Raw genomic sequence first — 21,719 nt, forward strand, 5'->3', positions numbered from 1 at the left:
ATGCGCTGCCTGTGGGAGTGGTGGAGTCAGAATCTTTGGTGACCTTTAAGCGGCATTTGGATAGGTACATGGATGGGTGCTTAAGCTAGGACAAATGTTCGGCACAACATCGTGGGCCGAAGGGCCTGTTCTGTGCTGTATTGTTCTATGTTCTATGTTCTAACAACAACAACAAAAACAGAAATTACTGGAGAAAGTACTCAGCAGGTCTGGCAGCAGCTATGGAGAGAAAACAGAGTTAACGTTTCAGGTCCAGTGAGTCTTCTTCAGAACTGATTTTACTTCAGCAAAGTTTGGTACATATGCTAAAGATGGATTAGTGAGAGTGTGGAGGATTAAACAATAGATGGAGATGAAGCCCAGAGACAGAGAAAATTAATTGGGCAGACAAATTAACAACTGCTTTTTCATTAATTTAGTCAATTCCTTTATAATAATAACTTTTAGGTTATAGATATACATAATCCTAAGTCTGATATTAATTTCAGTGATGTACATTGCAAAATCTGAATCATTGTTCCAAGCCAAAATTATTACTCAGTAAAGTGACCAAATTGCAGCAAGCACAGGTTCGTTACATTTAAATTATATTTGACTTAACTGATCAACTTCTTTGATAACGTAACACAAGATGGGTGGGGAAGGGCATTTGAATGTTTTTCAGTCTATAGACTTTGATAAAGCAACATATGACAACCTTGCTAGCAAGATTGAAGTCCATGAGAAGGTCAGATTAGTAAAAAGACCTGTAAAATGCCATATGTAACTTAATCCGAGAAGTGAAAAATGATGCATTATGGATGGAGAATAATGACAGGAACAGGTATAATTGGCTTGATGTTAATACAAACTGTTATGATCTCAGCTGATGTTGTTAATGGACAAATCAGATCCGACAGTGAAACCTGGTTTGATAGATAGGTCATATGTTAATTTTGGTTTTAATGAGATGGTCTCTCATTGTACACCATGGAGGAGGTTTGGTTTTAGTAATATAACAAAGGTCTATCAGTAAAAGAAATTATGATAATATTTAATATAAGCCAAACTCTTTCAATATAATATTCCTTTAGAAATGTTGAAACATAAGGTAGAAACTACCTAATAATCAGAAAAGCTCTTTTACGAATCCTAAAAGCATCCCTTACACCAGAGAAAAATCTCTTCATTTAAAACCTTGAAAGGTTTAAGTTGACTCCGAATTTAACTCCCTGTCAGAAAATCTAATAGCCTTTCCTGAGCCTTTTATGTACCCAAGTATACCTTTAAGTAATCTCTTCAGGGCTTGGTCCAAATACTTCTAGTCTGGACCTATCACTAAACATTTTAGTCTAAGGTAATCTCTTTTCAGTATCTTCTTCATGTCTCATGAACACTTCTTAATATATCTATTTTCATCTGAGGCCTTCTGCAGAACTGCACCAAACAGAAAACCAAAAACACCTTTTCTCCAAACTATAGGCATTTCCATTCAATTTTAAAAATACTTTACATTCCAATAGGTGCTTTGATGTATAATTGTTTACCTTGCTTGGTTGTAAATGCTTTTAATATATGCAAATAAACATTAGTTCTAAATGCTGACTCTTTCAAGCTGTTTTTAAAGAAATCACCATGGCTATAGAAATACCTGACGGGCATGGATAGGGTAAATAGACAAGGTCTTTTTCCTGGAATGGGGGAGTCCAGAACTAAAGGGCATAGGTTTAGGTTGAAAGGGGGAAGATTTAAAAGGAACCTAACGAGCAACATTTTCATGCAGAGGGTGGTGCATGTATGGAATGAGTTGCCGGAGGAAGTGGTGGAGGCTGGTACAATTGCAACATTTAAAAGACATGGGTATATGTCTTAGAGGGATATGAACCAAGTGCTGGCAAATAGGATTAGATTAATTTAAGATATCTGGTCGGCATGGATGAGTTAGAACCAAGGGTCTGTTTCCATATTATACATCTTTATGACTCTACTCTCTCTCTACTAGTACTAATTTCTCTTAGTGCCTCAGTTTCACAAGTCTTATGGTTGTGACATATTTCAGGGAGATTTTCTGCAGCTGGTAATCTTTCCAGCATATGTTGCCATCTAAATCACTGGTTACATCCACATCTTCCTATGCATAATAAGGTATATACTTCATGTGACTAATCTGTCCTGCCATGTCTTAAAGTTAACGTAAATGAAGTTATTTTAATTTGGTTTGTTTAAACTAACTATTTTATTTGATCTTAACCTGATAAAACTTACAACTAATGATAAACAGTAACAAAATTGGGAAATTGACAAATACTAACAGACTTTACTACCTGCAATAAATTTTATTTAAAGTACATCTCTCCTCTCTTACACTGAATTCTATGTGAACCTGATTTGTGACCCACTCCATCTATATATGCTCAGGTGCAGTCTCCTGACCTTGCGCACATTATTGCATGAATAGTAGTACCCAATATGAACATGTAAGCTCAGTTCACCATTCAATATAACACAGTTCCCATCTTCTTCCACTTTTCTTAGTGATATTCCTTCTTCTATTCATTCGCAGGATGTAGGCATCGCTTGCCAAGCTGGCATTTACTGTCCATAATTGCCTGAAGGGCAGTTAAGAGGCAACTACATTGCATTTGGTCTGGAATCACTGGCCAGATTGGGTAAGGACAGCAGTTTCCTTCCCTAATGGACATTAATGAATCAGGTCTCTTGCATAGGACATTAGCTGCTTTGGTATCTAAAGATTTGAAAATTGTGTTGAACATTGTCATCAGCAAACATCCATACTTCTGAGCTTATTAAGGTGGGAAGGTCATTAATGAAGCAATTGATGATAGCTGGACCTATAAGTATGAATTCCTGAAGCAAGGTTCTGGCATGGTTGATCTCCAACAACCATAACCATTTCCTCATGTGTTAGGTTTACCTTCAACCAGCAAAGAATATTGCCCCTGATTCCCATTGACTCCAGTTTTGCTAGGGCTCCTGATGCCACACACATTCAATTGTGGTGTTGATGTCAAGAGTAGTCAGTCTCACCTTACCTCAGAATTTCAGCTCTTTCCTCCATGTTTGGACCAAGCTGTAATGAGGCCAGGAGCCAAATGGTCATGGTGGATTCTAAATTGAGCATCAGTGAATAGATTGTTGCTGAGCAAGTGCCTTTTCAGTATTGTGAATGATCCCTTCCATCAGTTTGCTGCTGATTGAAAGTGAGCTGCTACAATGACAGTTGTCAAGGTTGCTATGTTCTGTTTTATTAAAAAAGCTATAATAAAAATTTAAAGGAACAGCTTCCATTCATTTAAACCTTTCACACCCTCAGGATTTCCCGATATGTTTCATAGTGAATAGATTATTTTTAAATTATAGTCATTGTTGTAAAGTATGCTATTAATTGTGTACAACAAATTGTAATCATATAAATGGCCAGTTAATCTGTCTTTAAGATGCCAGTCTAAATGACAGCTGTTTGTCAGGATACCTCAAAAACGTCTTTACACAGTTTCAAATAGTGTCACTAAATCTTTTACATTCACCTTAATGGACAAATTGGTTCACAACTGCTTGCTCTTTTCACAGATCCAAGAACCCAAAATTCCTGAATAGTCAAAGTGTTTTCAACTTTATTGGGTGATTTTGTCAAAAACACAGTTCTGTTATTGATAGTTGGTTGGCTAGCTATTTAAGCAACAAAAACTATGAGATCAGTGTCAGCCTGCATGACTGAAAACTGTCGGGTCATCACCAGCTTCAGAAAAGGACCATCGCTGTTCTTTCAACCAGATTGAAAGGACTTTAAAGGACAAGGAAAAAGGATGTGGCTATCATTGTTCCCACAAAGTTTCACATTGGTGGAGTCAAGCTAAAATATGTTCATCTACTTACCGCTAATTAGTGATTATTAATACTTTGCCTACAAAAAGCATATCTGCAAATCCTCCTTTTTCCCTCAAGACTGCAGCTCCTCAGTTTCCTGAAAATTGATACAGTTGTTAGGTTAGACTTGAGCTTAACCCTTGTGAGTGTGGTTTCCACAAATACCAAGGACTGGAATTTGAAACTCAAGTCTCTGATGAACAGAGAATGTTGTTGTGCATTCTATGTCCAGTGGCAAGTTCCAGTGCCAACTTGCAGTGGAGAGGTTTGCATGTCAACATTTAACATCTTAATTATGGTATATTAATCAATGGAAAGTACATGGGATTTCCACTGTTTCTACAAAAAGATAGAAAGTTACATAGTGTAGTGCATAGTGACTGAATCAATCTAATTTCTATTTTTACAGATTAATTAATATATTGAAATAGATACACTGAAGAAAATGGAAACACTGCTTAGAAATAAAAATGAAATGAAATTAGTTCACAAGGATTTGAAATACCATTTTTACAACAGACTTGTCACAGAATCTGAGAAAGAGTTGTCACTTTGAATGAACCAGCCAGCTGTTCTTTGCTGGATTTTCAAGATTGAGATGTGTGGTGCTGGAGAAGCACAGTAGGTCAGGTGGCATCTGAAGGGCAGGAGAATCGACTTTTCAGGCATAAGCCCGTTGTCATTTCTGACCTTCTGTGCTTTTCCAATGCCACACTTTTCGACTCTGATCACCAGCATTAGCAGTCCTCACTTTCTCCTGGACTTTCAAGATGTTGGCTAGCATGTGGACACCACAAATTTCAATGAATTTAAAGAGATTTTTTTAGCCATTGGTAATGCTGAGTGCTATGATAATGACAAACATTTCACATTGAATGCACTAATTAGATCTGATTAGATACACCAAGTTGTGGTCATTACTGTCAAAGAATAATAGCATTCTTGCAGTGAACCAACTGAGTGCAGTATATATTTAGATCAGATATTGTTCTGGCTTTAATAAATAAATCTCCTTATTTCTTATAATCTTGCTGGTTTGGAATATTGTTTAGCATGTAACACACTTTAGGTAATAGAATCAAATGCTTCAAGACACCAAAATAACTGCTATTTGAGCATTGTATTTTGAGATGAGAGCACCTCATTTTTGGGGTTGCCATTCCAATTATAGCACTCAGGAAAACGCAACCTTGTCATTTGTGCAGAACAAATTTTAATTCTGTGGTATTGCAAGGCACAAGCTCCATGAACTCTCAGGAAGGCTATCAGGTTTTTTTTTTTAGCTATATCTTGGTCAGCTTTCTGAATGATCAAATAATTCATAACTGCTAACAATAACCCCAACCGCAGCTCTTCACTCACCAACATCTCCATGCTTTTTGCCTTTCCTCTATCACTGATCATCTCATACTCCTCTTTCTGACAATACAAAATTAAAAACTAGACATATAAGACAATAGGCATACCCAATACATTTTAACAATTGAACATTGCCTAATGCATAGTAAATATTTTTAAGATCACTTTTGTGCATTCTCTCAGTGGCTCTCTGGTGTACCTTTGTTTCTCCTGATCCTCCTACAAGGTGCTTCCTCAGTCCCAGTAACATGTAAGTGATGAAAGACTTTCTGAGATTCAATTAAAGAGACTGCAGCAGATTTGGATGAGGATGAATTTGAGCAATTCTGAGCCACTATAACCCAGCTTCAGACTGAGCATTTTCACCTGAGCTGTAACAATCTGAGCTGGCTGGTACATAGGCTACAGCAAGGCCACTTGGAGTGGCAAAGATAGGATCACTCAGGATGTTATCCTGAGAGAGGTGAAGCCAATCTTATTCTCCCAGATGGCTGCCCCAGCCATACTACTGATCTTTTGGAAATTCAATTCAGAACACCTTGAAAACCCCTTTGGAAAATGGTATCCAGAGGCAACATTGTGTCAGTCTAACTAATAGAGCAGTCAGACCTTCAGAATAAATTGTTTGTATTCTGATGATCAAAAGCCATGAGCTGTCAAATGTTGCATCATGAGGGGCTTTCACAGGAATTCTGACAGAAGTGATAACATTCCATTTGGAAAGAATGAGCTCTACGTTTTACCAAATTGGTACTAAATGTTTCCATTCTCTTTGACATTATTTCCTCACCTACCTGCACTTCAGAAGAAATATTCTGTGACTGAGCTCTCCATCAAGCTGTCAGCTCCACTATCCTTCACCAACATCAACGTTGCTCCCCCTCCCTACCCTAACTTGCTTCCTGTGCATTTGGACTAATGTCTCATGACACTTGGATTCCTCCTTTATCTTAGCTTCTAGAGTGTCTCTCTCTGAGCAGCTGACAGCCGGTATAAGATAAGGTGACATTGCCTGTCACCTTTACTGTCTACTTCCTATTCTTCTACAGATTAGAAAAGGTCTGGTTCTGAAAGAGGGATGAAATGACGAAGGGTGAGGCTAAAAAGTATGAAATGCATGGTTACTCTGTCTACAGCTAATGAATCAGGTGAGGTTGTGATGTCGGTTGATTAGGGTCTTATTCTGAAGAAGAATCATATCCAATTTGGAATGTAAGCTCTTTCTTTCTCCAAGGAGTTAAAATTCACACAACACCAAGTTATAGTCCAACAGGTTTATTTGAAAGCACTAGCTTTCGGAGTGCTGCTCCTTCATCAAGTGGTTGTGCAGCAAGACTATAAGACACAGAATCTATAGCAAAAGATCACAATGTCATGTCAGTGAAATGATATATTGAACAAACCTAGATGGTTGTTAAGTCTTTCATCTTTTAGAATGGGTTGCAGGTGTCGGTTCATTAATATGTAAATTCCAGAACTTTTTAAAGTCACATTCTTGATACAACTTAAGATTTTATAATAAAAGTTGACATCTCAGCTCAGACAATGCATTAAAGGTGTGAGGTTAGAGTTTGTCTGTATCCCAATTTTGAGTCAGACTAGTTCTATTTCCAAAGTGGAATTTACAAAATGTTACATGGATTGACTGCATGCAGATTGTGAAGTTTTTGAGCAAAATAGAACATATCTGCAAATATAATTCTGCAAATACAAATTCACCCCATAGGCTTATGTGTATGTGTATGCATGAGTGAGAGAGAGAGAGAAAAAGTGTGTTCATGTGAGTGTGCGCATTTGAGTCTGAGTGCATGTGAGAGGGTGTGTGTTTATCTGTGTGCAAACGTGGTAAAGTGTGTGTGTGAGTGTACTGGAGTATAAGCCTGTGAAAGGGTGTGTGCGTGGGTGTGAGTGTGAGGGGTGTATGTGTGTGTGTATGAAAGAGGGTCTGCGTGAGTGAATATGTCAGAGTGTGTGTGTATGCGTGCTTTGTGTGTGTGTGAGAGAGTGTATAGTGTAGTGGGGTCACCTATAGAGTGACATGAACCCAAGGTCCCAGTTGAGGCCATCCTCATGGGTAACGGACTTGGCTATCAGCCTCTGTTCGGTGACTTTGCGTTGTTGCCTGTCCCAAAGTTCACCTTAGAGGTCAGTCACCCGAAGATCTGAGGCCGAATGTCCCTGACCACTGAAGTCTTCCAAAGAAGATTGCGCATATCGACATTCAGCTCCTCCACATTATTTCTCCACTGATGCTGCCAGACTTATTGAAGTTCTCCAGTATTTCCTGTTTTTATTCCAGGTTTTCAGCATTTACAGTCATCTACTTTTATAAAATTGTATTTATCTCCGTCTTTAAAAGTATTCCATGATTCTGCACTCTGACCTGCTGAGGCAGAGAGTTCATAACCCACTGCGGAAAAAAAAAATCTCCACATCTTTGAGCTGAAAGGGCAACCCTTAATTTTAAAACAGTGCCCTCTAGTCCTGGACTCACCCTTAAGGAGAAACATCATTCAACCTTGTCCAGACCATTCAGGATCATAGATACTTCATATCAAGCTTTTCCTTACTCTTTTAAACTCCAGTGAAAATAAGTACTATCTGTCCAGCATTTCCTCATAAGACAACACATTCATTCCAGGCATCAATCTAGTAAACCTCATCCGAACCAACTCCAAAGTATTTACATCTTTCTTTAAATAAGAAATTCAAAGCCACCTGCGGTATTTGAGATGCAGGAACAGGACTGGGCCTTTCATTCCCTTCAGTCTGCACTGCCATTCAACAGATCATCACAGATCTGTGGCCTAACATTATATGCCTGCGTTGGGTCCAGATCTCTTGATACTCTTGCTTAATAATAGTGTCTATCTCAGATTTAAATTTAATAATTGGAATAGCACCAACCAACTTTGGGAAGAGAGTTCCAAATCTTCATTACTCCTTGTCCGTAGAAGTGCTTTGTAACATCTCTCCTAACTGGCTAGGCCCTAATTCTTAGATTAATTCCCCCGGTTATCAAATCTTCAACCGGTGAAATAGTTTATTTTTATCTATCCTATCTTTCCCTGTTAATATCCTGAAATCTTCAATTACAACACTCCTTAACCTTCTAAATTCTGCAGAATAAAGGCTTAATTTGTCTAACCTCTCCTCATGACTTACACTTTGAAATCCAACTATCATCCTTGTAAACCTGCTTTATGAACCTCCCTCCAGGGCCAAAACATTGTTCCTAAGGTGTGGGTGCCCAGAGCTGCTCACAGTACTTTAAATGGGGTCTCACTAGGGTTTTGTGTAACTGCAGGATAAATACTGCATCCACATACTCCAGCCATTTAGATATGAAGGCCAATTTTCCATTAGCCTTTTGACTATCTTCTGCACCTGTTCACAACATTCTAAAGAACTATGCACCTGAACCCCTAGATCTCATTGGTTATCCACTGTATTTAATCTTGTGGCTTATAAGAAATACCCTTTTATGGTCTGAAATGGATAACCTTACATTTGCTTATATTAAAATTCATCTTTCAAAGCTTTGCCCATTCATCGACTCTATCAATATCTTGTTGTAATTTAATGCTGTTGTCAACACTGACTACGATGCTGTCCAATTTTGTGTCAGCAGTAAATTTAGATTTTAAAATTTTATGCCATTATCCAAGTCATTAATGAATATTGTGAATAATTGAGAGTCCAACACAGATTCCTGCCGGACTAGTCAGCTCTTGCCAGTTTGAGTAAATAGCCATTTTTCCAACTCTGTTTCCTGCTACTTCACAAATTTCCTACTCATGTCAGCAATTTGCCCTCAATTCCATGGGCTTCCACCTTAACTAACAGTGTATTGTGTGGGACTTTATCAAAAGCTTTTGGGACACCCAAATAAACATCTATCAACTTATCTCTGTCCGCCATAGAGTTATAGAGTCACACAGCACAAAAACAGACACTTTGGTCTAACTCGTGCCAACCAGACATCCTCGTCCCATTTGCCAGCATTTGACCCATATGCCTCTTAACCCTGCCTATTCATATATCCATTCAGATGTGTGTTAAATGTTGTAATTGTAACTGCCTCCACCACTTCCTCTGGCAGCTTGTTCCATACACGCACTATCCTATGTGTGAAAAAGTTACCCCTCAGGACTCTTTTATATCTTTCACATGTCAGGCAACATTTGTGGAGTGTTAAAATTTCAGGCTGATGTTTTTTTGTAAGACTGATGATCTTGAAGGAAGCCGTCAAAATGGTATAAGGAGAATAGTCAGACAATGATATCTCCCAGACATTGAGGTTAGTGTGATGGCTGCAGTTATTTTGTTCCATCCTCTCCTGGCTTTGACTACAGAGGAACTGAGGATATATCAGGTAGCAACCCAAAATGATTTGCTCACTTACTGGAATTGTATATTGGTGTCACAATATGAATCAGAATACTATGAATGCAGAAACAAGTATCCAGAGTAAAGAAAAATATTGATGGAAAATGTACAGGCTTCATAAATGTATTTTGGTGCCTATAAAACAGCACTATAGAATCAGGAGGCCTACTGCATGTTCTATCGCTTCATGGCATGGTACTCAGTGATGTGAAGGAGTTTTGCTTAGGATCTCTTCATGTGTTAGGTATGAACTTAGATCACATAGATCTACCCAACACACTTATTTGTGACTCAATAAAGAACTTGCATTCTGCTGAAAGATAGTCTCAGTTCACTTTTTAAAAGTCCATGACATTCAACCTGAATATAAGGTACAGCCAGTTCCTTTATAACGCAGTAGTTGCATTCTTTTGTAAGTCTACATATAGACAAATCACAATTTAGAAACAGCACTTAAGAGCGTTGGCAATGTAACCGCGTTTCAGCCAACACATGTTTTAAAAGTTTGCACTGTCGAAACAGGATCCCCAATTCATCAATTGCATTACAGCAAAATTGCATCATTGAAACATGTGTTATAACAGAACGACCTGTAATAAAAATGGACTTTTGTTACTGCAAAGTCTCCAGAATTATTTCTGGGTGTTTTGAAGGTGCCATGGTTTCAACAGGGAGACTGGGTACATTAAGTGTCAACTGTGGTTGGTTTGTGGGCCCATTCCACATATTTGTGATTAAAAATCAAGGCTGACACTTAGATTAGATTACTTACAGTGTGGAAACAGGCCCTTCGGCCCAACAAGTCCACACCGACCCGCTGAAGCGCAACTCACCCAGACTCATTCCCCTACATTTATCCCTTCACCTAACACTACGGGCAATTTAGCATGGCCAATTCACCTAACCTGCACATTTTTGGTCTGTGGGAGGAAACCGGAGCACCCAGAGGAAACCCACGCAGACACGGGGAGAATGTGCAAACTCCACACAGTCAGTCGCCTGAGGTGGGAATTGAACCCACGTCTGTGGTGCTGTGAGGCAGCAGTGCTAACCACTGTGCCACCGTGCCACACTGAGGAATGCTGCACTGTTGGAGGTGTCATCTTACCAAAGGAGACATTAAACTAAAGGAGAAAGTGAGGAGTGCAGATGCTAGAGAGTCAGAATTGAAAAGTGTGGTGCTGAAAAAGCACAGCGGGTCAGGCAGCATCCGAGGAGCAGGAGAGTCGATGTTTCGGGCACAAGCCCTCCATCAGGAATCCACGGCCCTGAATCTCTGTGAGGAAGCCACTAAACTTCAGTTGGCTGACAAGGTCCTGGTGGTGACCTTTCCATTGGCCTGTGCTAGTGAGATTCAGTACAGGGTCACATGGGTTTATGGTTTAGTTTCAGTCCTGTCAGTCGAACCTGCTACCCCATGAAACCTTAATTCTGTCTATCCTTCCAACCTATCACAGATTTTTTCTTCCATTGTATCTTCCATTCATAATTTCCCTGAGCTTAAGTTACATGCCCTATTACATCTCTAAACACTTTGAAAGGCTATCATCCTGAAACATGAATTCTGTTTCTCTCTCCTTGATGCTGCGATACTTGTAAAGCACTTTCATCATTTTCTGTTCTGTTTTAAATTCAAGATTTCCAACACCTACAGTATTTTGTGTTAGATTTTTCTTTAAATGAGTGTTGTTGCGCAAGTTTATTTGTTCAGTGGATCACAGCTGCTTTGATGTACTTTCATGTATCACAATTCAACGTCTTTGTACATGTTAGTCTTTATATTCTGCATGTTTGATTTTCATGAAATAATGGCCTTTACAGCGGTTATGTAGGCAATCATCTAGGCATTTTTTTAAAAAAGAAGTTTTACGTTCCAAAATGGTTATTTGAAGGTAGACTGATAAATAAAGATAAGAAAAGACTTTCTCATTTGTATTTCAAGGAAGTCAATATTGAAGTTAAAAGGAAGTTTAATGAGAGAAAAATATGAGGAAAGATTCACATGACTTCCTAAAAGGTTGAGATTGAGGGGCAAGACAATTTTTTTAAGCATAGAATATAAAAATATTAAATATCCATTCACTCACTAAATGTATGTGATTCAATAATGATTATATTGAAAAAGAAAACACATTCACAATTCAGTTCAGAAATATAAGGATACTTGCTTCTAATATTTTTCAATATTAAATGAGTCCTGCACATAAATTCATATAGAATCCCCTAGTGAAACAGGTCATTCCACCCATCGAGTCCACACTGATCCTCTGAAGAGCATCCCACCCTGATCCACCCCCACTACCCTAACCCTGCATTGCCCATGACTAATCCACCTGGTTTGCACATCCCTGGACACTATGGGCAATTTAGCATGGCCAATCCACCTAACCTGCACATCTTTGCACTGTGGGAGGAAAACGTAGAACCAGCAGGAAAACCATGCAAGCACGGGGAGAATGTGCAAACACCACACAGACAGATGCCCAAGGGTGGAGTTGATGCCGGCTCCCTGGCAGTGCTAGCCATCCTGTAACTATTATCACTTTGTGCCAACAGAATACTGGTATAGGAAATGGACACTTTCTGGTTTTAATTTTATCCTAAATTAATATTGATCCTTTGAGAGCACTTTGCACATTATAGATTGAGAAGGAGTTTTCAAAATTGCTTCAGTGCATTCTGATAAGCATTATGTTGTTCTATTGTATGATGTACCACATCTGAATATACCCATGGGCTTAGAAAAGGACATACTTTTTTTCCCCCATTTCCTCTTACTTTCAATGATAAAATTAACAGATTTAATCTTCAATTACTGTTTGTAGTACCTTCATCCTCAACTGCATTGCATCATTTATTTAGTTGTTGTGATTTCTAAAAATTCTCTCTTTATGATTTAGTATCTTACTTTTGCTTGTTTAAGTTTTGGTCTTGCTAATTGCCACATGTGAGATGATTGTGGTAGGAGATATAGATTTGTAACGGAAACATAGTGTTACTGGTTTGTAAACTGAAATACTCTGTGAATAGTCAGTGATGGTACCAAACCAATTCTGCTGCATGTCCTCACCCTGTGACAGTCATTAAACTCCACCTAATTTTGGTCACCTGCCCTTACTTCTTTTCAGCACATCCCCTTCGACTGAAAATCCAGTGTTCAATCCGTTATTAGCAATGTCTAAAGGCTGGATTTGCAGAGCTGGAAATTCTATTATCACTGCCCATGCAACCTGGAAGGAAAATCCAGGTCAGTGATCTGGCAAAACCATGTGGCAACACAGCAGCAACAACATTTATTTATCTCTGCCTTTACCTAACAATGTCCTATACATGAACAATACCAGAATAGAACTGATACTGAGCCACAAAAGGAGGCATTGAGACACATGACCAATTAGATACATCTGGAAAGGTAAACAGAACTGGAGCTGGAGAGATTAGCTGATGAACTTCCAGAGGTTAAGGCCCAGGCAGCTGAAAGCATAATTAGTAATTGTGTAACAAAGGAAATAAAGGATTCATAAGAGGCCAGTGTTAGAGAAACACATTGTTCTCAAAGGTCAGTCATTTTGGAAGAGGTTAATGACATCAGGATTAAATTATACTATGATGAGATTTGGCTGAGAATTTAGGGTTGAAAATATTAAAATTGCAGCATTGTTAGACCAGGAGTAGATGTGGGTGAGCAAGCAAAGGGATGATGGATGAATAGGAATCTGGTTGATAACCCAGACATACACGAGTGGCATGCATATGCAATCGAACAGAGCCTTTAGTTTTGACTTTTTATTATTGTTGTACCCTGTAGGTTTAGCTGTTGATTTCCTCTTAGATTTGTACACCATATCCTTCCTGGTCATGGTCTATTTATCATTTTCCATACTAAGACCTTGCCTTCTTACATTTTCCTCAGACCTATCCAAATATGATTCTGTACCCTCACTGTTTAGATAAAACCCTCTCTACTTTCCTGGTTATGCATCTCAATACAGCACTAGTTTCAGTATGATTTAGGTGTAGACTGTTCCAAAAGCAGAAAACCCACTCTCCTCAATATTGATGCCAGTGACCCATGCACCAGAACCCACTGATTATTCTGGTCTTTGAGCCACACATTCATCTTTTAAAATTGTATTTGCCCTTGTTCAAAGTTGCACATGGGGCTCAGGTAATAATCAAGAGATTAAAATTGTCATTTGGTAGTACAGAACTAGAGTGTTGCTGATAAAAGTCATTTGTTGGTTTTCTTTTTGTCTTGCACTTATATGGACAACTCACAAAAAATACCAATGCAACAGGAATACAGTATTTATATTGTATGACAGAAGAGTGCTGATTGATTGGCAAGTAGACTGTGATTGGTACAATATTGCTGTGGAGAACACACAGTTAGATGATGATTGACCATTAACTGCTAATCTTTGTTTACATTATAAATCATGCAATTTGATTCTGATTAGTCAAAGCATGGTCTGAGAAATGAATCAGTGAATTTCAACTTTAACCAGGCTTAGTACATGGACATGTACTTACCGTCTGCAAAGATCAAGGCTCTGACCTTTGCTGAGCCGGCAGGATGGCTCAGTGGTTAGCACTGCTGCCTCACAGCACCAGGGTCCCAGGTTCGATTCTAGCCTAGGGTGATTGTTTGTGTGGAGTTTGCACATTCTCCCTGTCTGTGTGGGTTTCCTCCGGGTGCTCCGGTTTCCTCCCACAGTCCAAAGGTGTGCAGGTGAGGTGAATTGGCCATGCTAAATTTCCTCATAGTGTAAGGCCAATTAGTCAGAGGGAAATGGGTCTGGGTGGGTTACTCTTCAGAGGGCCAGTGTGGACTGGTTGGGCCAAATGGCCTGTTTCCACACTGTAGGAAATCTAATCTAATATCAATGTATGCAGCTTCAAGTTACACACAATTACATCACAATATGAGCCAGGCTGATAATCCCAGATTGGTTGCCAGTACAGGTAGCTCTCTGATAATGCCGTAGTTGCATTCCAGGGAAACCTTGCTTAACAGAAAATTGCTTAATATAAATAATGGGGACTATGGGAAAAGTGGGATTGGGGCAGACCAGCAAAAAAAATGTCACTCAAAAATCATCCAAAGGTCTAACACAAAGTATAGTACAGTCTGAATGAAGGTTGAAATCATATTTATTAATGAAATGAAAGTAAATTAACACAGTACATTTAAAAAATGTAAGAAAGCTGCTGATTTAGTATCTTACTTTTGCTTGTTTAAGTTTTGGTCTTGCTAATTGCCACATGTGAGATGATTGTGGTAGGAGATATAGATTTGTAACGGAAACATAGTGTTACTGGTTTGTAAACTGAAATACTCTGTGAATAGTCAGTGATGGTGCCAAACCAATTCTGCTGCATGTCCTCACCCTGTGATAGTCATTAAACTCCACCTAATTTTGGTCACCTGCCCTTACTTCTTGTCAGCACATCCTCTTCGACTGAAAATCCAGTGTTCAATCCGTTATTAGCAATGTCTAAAGGCTGGGTTTGCAGAGCTGGAAAGTTGAAATCATATTTATTAATGAAATGAAAGTAAATTAACACAGTACATTTAAAAAATGTAAGAAAGCTGCTCTCTGTACAGTACCTCTCAGAAAGCTGCACTGTTGGCAGCTGACATCAGTGCATGCGAAGAATACCATGGAGATTACAGCACATGTGCAGAATGAAGCGAGTAAACCGATCCTGCTATTGCGAATGGAGAGTAAGTGCTCTTGAAAATACCGTTCCCTAATTCTTTAGCACCGTTATAGCCAAATCACACTGTCAAAATGCAGAATATTTCAGAACTACCTGTATATTCTTCACAAACTCAGGATTATTTAGCAAAGGTGGTCCAATCACAGAATTAGATCTAATGCTGGATACAGTATTTTGAGCTTTAAAAGGATGGACTGCTTGTGTACTAATATGACCAAATCATGGAATCAATTGATCAAATAACTTCCCCTCCCTCTCTGATGTGTTGCAGTACCTGTACTTCAGCCTCTACCTCATAAAAGCGGAACTGAAGCTGCTGCAGCTGAAAATACCAACTGTAAATATTTTTGCCCTGGACTACACTGATGTCTAACCAACCACAAAGTTCGCAATTGCAACACATCACCTGCCATATCACATTTATGGTGTCTTAGTTTGATTAAATGGTTGTATGATTAATTCATTGTTTTATAAAATAATATCTCTTCTCACTATCACTTACTATGCTAAATTAAATAATACAATCCATTACCACTGAAGAATAAGATAAATAATTAACTCACTAGTTTCTTATTACTTCTCTGTTAGGGTTCCTTAAATAATTATATGCTAGAGTTATTATGAATTGTCTTAAGAACAAAATTTTTTTCAATTTCAACATTTCATACAGTTTCTACAGGAGTTACTCAGCAACCCAATAACTCATAAATTTCTTTGAACTTCACAGATTATTTATATATCAAATCTAGTGTATTTATCCTCCTCCCCTCTCTGTACATCTCCAGCAAGTCCTTCTCTGTCTGCTCTTCTTTCAGCAAATCACCTTACAACTTTCCTGTCACCTCACCATTTACTATTTCTTTCAAAGTGCCTGTGCCAACGTCCTCCTCTCCTATGGACTGCTAACTTTCTCCCAGATTATTATTTAACATCCATTTCTGAGGGAAGCACTGACACATCTCACCATATGTTAGATACAGAGAATTGTCAAACTATAATTAGTTTGAAGGGTTAACGTTGAATGAGTCTCCAGTGAATGGATAAGGATAAATAAGCGATGGTGGCATCAGCCCTCTAACTGTCATAGTGCAGATCTCATTAAACCTGCGTAAAAGGTGTCAACTCCACAGGGACATTTGGACAAGTCAATTCTGTCTGTAAAAATATTTTGAGTGCTGGCAATCAGTGTGAAGGAGTTCACCATCTAGATCTTCACAGCTTATTGTCTGAATTGCAGTTTATGCGTAGACTTACCGTCAGTATTATGTAAGAATCTCAGTGATATCTTGGAGTAATACATTGATGAAAATGCCCCAATTCTGATAATACATTATCATATTAGCCTATTCAGGGAAATGTACAAAAATGTATTGATTGAAGAAAAACAATGAGTTCTTCTTTGACCTCAAAAACAGTGAACACAAAAGATAAGAAACAGGACAATAAGTAGTCACAGGTAACTCACCATTAAACCAAATTAGCTGAATCAAACACTGTAACCTCTGAGTCTCTGAGATGGCTAGAAATTCAGTAGACCTTCAGTCAATCCCTGCATTAACGTTAGAATAGAAACATGATTACTTGGTCATATTGCAATGTCAATGAGTCCCCAATAAATAATATGCATGGTCTTGAAGTAGCACAGAAACATAATCTCATAGAATATTTCAAAATCAGCTATTTTACTTATTAGTGTTACTTAGATTAGGTGATTTAGAAAGAGCAAGATGGGCATGCAAGTGGGGATCTCTAGTAGAAGAGTGGATTTCAATGGGTCAGACACATAGCTACAGTGATTTCTAATTACATTCTGCCAGCAGTTTAATTGTTGCATTTGATATTTAATTGAATTGATGACTCGGCCCGTGGAAGAAGTCATTGTAACAAAGCCTTGCAACATTATTAAACTCCTAAGTGAGACAAACTCTTCTGTTCAGTGTGGAATTATGGTCAGTGTTTATACATTCCTCTCACATATTCACCTCATTTTTGCTTTTGTGCCAAAAGCAGGAGACAAGTCAAATCATGTATTCACTCAAGTCACGAGAGAAAGGTGAAATCATAAGGCAGAATGACCCAGACACACACCTTCACCCTGCACCCTTGATCAATAAAGCCAGATTCCAGCTCTCCTCGCCACTCACTGTGGGCCTTCTCCACTCCGGAATTCTGTTTCACAGGTGGAAATAACCGGTATTGTTCCTCCTATCACAGCTTCTCTCATTTCTACCCTTGTTACTCCTCCAATCATGTATTTGTCTTTTGAGAATCAGTGAGAACAGGAGGGAAGGGATCTGTGATTGGAGGAGCACGAGAAAAACAGAATTTCTGATTGGAAGAGCTGGAGAGAGACAGCAGTTGAAATTGGAAACGAAAAACTACGCCAAGTATTTTGTTGAGTAAGATACATGGCACCTGCTCTGTTATGGTTTTACATGACTTTTCTCTCGTAATCTTCCACTTTTCCACTTTTGCGCCTTTCTTAGAGAATGGCACATCTGAGATGCAGAGTGCCAGACACTGCTTGGACCCTCTTATATTCAGGACAACTGCACTATATTTAAAGCCCAGCTGCACAGCTGTAAGCCTGGAACTACTTCTCGCACTATGGTGTTCAGTCATTATCATCAAGGATCTGGCCTGAAGGAAAAAAAAAACCTCAATCCCCACCTTGCAGAGAGGGAGCTGGAGAAGAGGAAGGCAGCCCTTTCTTTCTGTAGAGCACCACAAGAGGCCATGCTAGTCAGAAACAGCCACACCTTGCAATCTGTGCCAGCGCTCTGTGATTGGTAAAGAAGAATACCCATCAATGCAGGAAGATGGTCAATGATTGTGCACCACACCAGTAAGTGCTATTACCTCTCTGCTGCTTCACACTCATAGAACCAATGCTCACTCTATAATTTTGGCACTACTCATGGACTACAACTCACACACTTGCACACTTCATGTTTGCTTAACACTTCTCACCCACATCATCCTCCCTAAATGCTAACTGTTCCTGCCCTCATTGCTTTCTACTCACTCAGTGGGGACTTCTCATCACTTCTTCTGCTCATGAATCAGCACTAACTGCTTTTCCATCCATTTCCATCATTCTTAATCCCTCTATTTGCGTCAATGCTTCAAACATTGGCTGACCTCACATTGGCTGATGTTGACACAGAACCCCTGTAATCCCTGGACTCTATGCACCACCTCCAGGACCTATGGTGGGCCAATCCCGCAGAAAAGCATTGAGGGCAATGGATGTGAGCTAAGGAGTAATATGATTGAGTAAGTTTGACAAGGCAGCATGGTGACATGGGTGATGAGCATGGCAGGAGGTAGTTAAATGTGTAACTACAATTATCATTTTTGACTTGGTTTTAAAGCCCTTTCTACGTTTAAAGCAGGAACATTGGGCTATGTCCATGCTGCTCCTGGGTCACCTCCAGCAATCCTTCTTTGAGGTAGCAGTAGATTTCTTACTTGCATTGTTAGAAAAGTGAATCTTTCTCTCTCTCTTCCTCACAGTGAGTATCTAAAGAAAGAAATCACTGAAGTGGATAATACCATAATGAATCCATTGTCCCACTTCTTTTGTTTCACTACCAACTTCAAACTTGTCCAAGTTCCATCACTGGATTGGTCCTTTAAATACTTTTGTTTGAGATTATGTCATGCCCTCTGCTGCCCACTGACCTCAAACCTGGGAGTAAAAAGGTAGTTAGAGAGCTGTATCACAATGCCACTGAACCTCTTTTCATGCTTCTCATGCACTACCAAACCCACCACTCCTGTTTGGATGCACCTCTGAGCTAATGTCATGGCCTTTCTTCCTCTGTTTTGAATTCTACGTTTGAACATATTTGAGGTTACAAATTACTTTGGAATGCTGTGCAATCATGCAAAGCACTGTATTATATAAATTTTTAATTTTGATTTTCATTTCCAAATGTAGCAGCATTTGAAATACTGTGTACAGTTCTGGTCGCCACATTACCAAAAGGATGTGGAGGCTTTGGAGAGGGTACAGAGAAGGTTTACGAGGATGTTGCCTGGTATGGAAGGTACTAGCTATGAAGAAAGGTTGAGTAGGTTATGTTTATTTTCATTAGAAAAAAGGAGATTGAGGGGGGACCTGATTGAGATTTACAAAGTCATGAAGGGTATAGACAGGGTGGATAGAGACAAGCTTTTTCCCAGGGTGAAGGATTCAATAACGAGAGGTCATGCTTTCAAAGTGAGAGGTGGAAAGTTTAAGGGGGATACACACAGTAAGTACTTCACGCAGAGGGTGGTGGGCATTTGGAACACGTTGCCAGCAGAGGTGGTAGAAGCAGGCACGGTAGATTAATTTAAGATGCGTCTGGACAAATGCATGAGTAGGTGGGGAGCAGAGGGATACGATGCTTAGGAATTGACTGACAGGTTTAGACAGTACATTTAGATCGGATCAGGCTTGGAGGGCTGAAGGGCCTGTTCCTGGGCTGTAAATTTTCTTTCTTTGTTCTTTGTATCTGCATATCCTATGAGATTAATCATCAGCCATTCCAATTTCCAATCCATTCAAAGCTTAAGATCATTGCAGTCCCTCTAATAACTTCCATATTCGTCCTTCGCAAAATATCAGATGCGTACAGTTTCAAAATTTATTCCCCATCTCAAGTTGTATGGAGGGCATTAAGAGTGATCTAAGTATCAAGGCACTAGAGCAACTTGTGATCAGTTCTTTTCCCTGAAGAACATTAGTAAAACAGTTGGATTTTTATGACAAAGCAATTGGTTTCTTATTCATTGGTTTCCTGGCACTGACACATGAATGATCAACTTTACTGAATTCATTTTAAGAACTTCAAGAAATTATGAACTCATCACCTCTGATTTGTTTATCAAAGGGTTTTCACTTGATGCAATGAGTCCTCTGAATTGTTATGACCAGACCCCATATGAGGTTTCCCAACTTATGGTCCCACATGAAAAATCCCAAAGAGTATCAAAGGTTATTGAAAGGTTTTGACCAACATAAACTCTTCAAACTCACAAGACCAGACTAACATGTTTGTGACCTTGTCTTGGGGGTAAACTGGCAATTCCCACTTCAACAATGACTACACTTCAAAAAGTGTTAAAGTGTTTTTGAACTTGGTATGACTGGAAAAGGTTTCAATATATGTCTTTCTTCTCTCCCTTTCTCATGATTACATTGTTTGCTTCCTTCATAATTCAAACCAATGACAATGATTTTTGGATTCATTCCTGAACTAATCACATCGGTTAATAACAGGGCTGAACATTTTCTTGGGGTCTAGTATTTAAATATTTGAGTGCTTAATTAGCATGGGTTGATACTTGGAACTGTAAGTACTCTTATTGATCTTTAATAATAGGTTTAAATTTCTAATCCTGGTGAGGCTGTTTAGTGACTCACTGTTCTGTGCTTCATGTTCAGAACTTGGGTATTGAAAGGTTGAGCTCACTAAATGTGGATCATTTTCTCATATTACACCACGACTGCACAGTATAGAGTCATAGCCATACACAGCATGGAAGAAGGCCCTTCGGTCCAACTCGCCCATGCCGACCAGATATCCTAACCTAATCTAGTCCCATTTGCCAGCACTTGGCCCATATCCCTCCAAACCCTTCCTATTCCTATACCATCCAGATGCATTTTAAATGTTATAATTGTAGTCCAGGTACAATTTCCAAAATCCTAAAGTTAGTGTGGCTTCTAGTGGAAAGCTACGTAATTATATTTTAAATATGAAAAGTATTTTCTATATCATTGGTAATTATCCTTATCGAGTCATTTTGAAGTCAGCAAATAACTCAATGTTCAGTTATTATGTACAAAATCCATAAAAGACAGGAACAGGAATAAGCCCGCTGACCTCTTGAGGCTGCTATGCTATTCAATAGGTTAATGGCTGATCAGACATTCGTTAAGCTTAGCAATAACATTAATAAGAAGCATTTCTGGAAAATCGAACTTCAAGTAGCATTCCTTAAAATAGAATGCACTCCACAAAAAAAAATACCAGCTAGAAATAAAAGGATATATTGTGGGAGGTTTTAGAGGCATGCAGAACTTTAGACTCAGAGGCAGAAGCAGGAAAAACAAATGAGGAATGAGGAAATCATAGGATGATGATGAGAAATTCTTCTCCTGCAATTTCCATCCAGTCCTATGATGTTTTTTCTTTACAGATTCAAGGGATGAGAGCATCACTGGCTAGGCCAGCTTTTATTGCCCACCTCTAAGTGCCCGAGGGCAGTTAAGAGTCAAACACATTGCTGTGGGTCTGGAGTCACATGTAGGGCAGACCAGGCAAGGATGGCAGATAAGGACATTAGTGAACCAGTTGGGTTTTTCCGACAATGGATTCATGGTCACC

The sequence above is a fragment of the Chiloscyllium plagiosum genome, chromosome 5 (assembly GCF_004010195.1).
Source record: "Chiloscyllium plagiosum isolate BGI_BamShark_2017 chromosome 5, ASM401019v2, whole genome shotgun sequence".
In the NCBI taxonomy this organism is placed as follows: Eukaryota; Metazoa; Chordata; class Chondrichthyes; order Orectolobiformes; family Hemiscylliidae; genus Chiloscyllium; species Chiloscyllium plagiosum.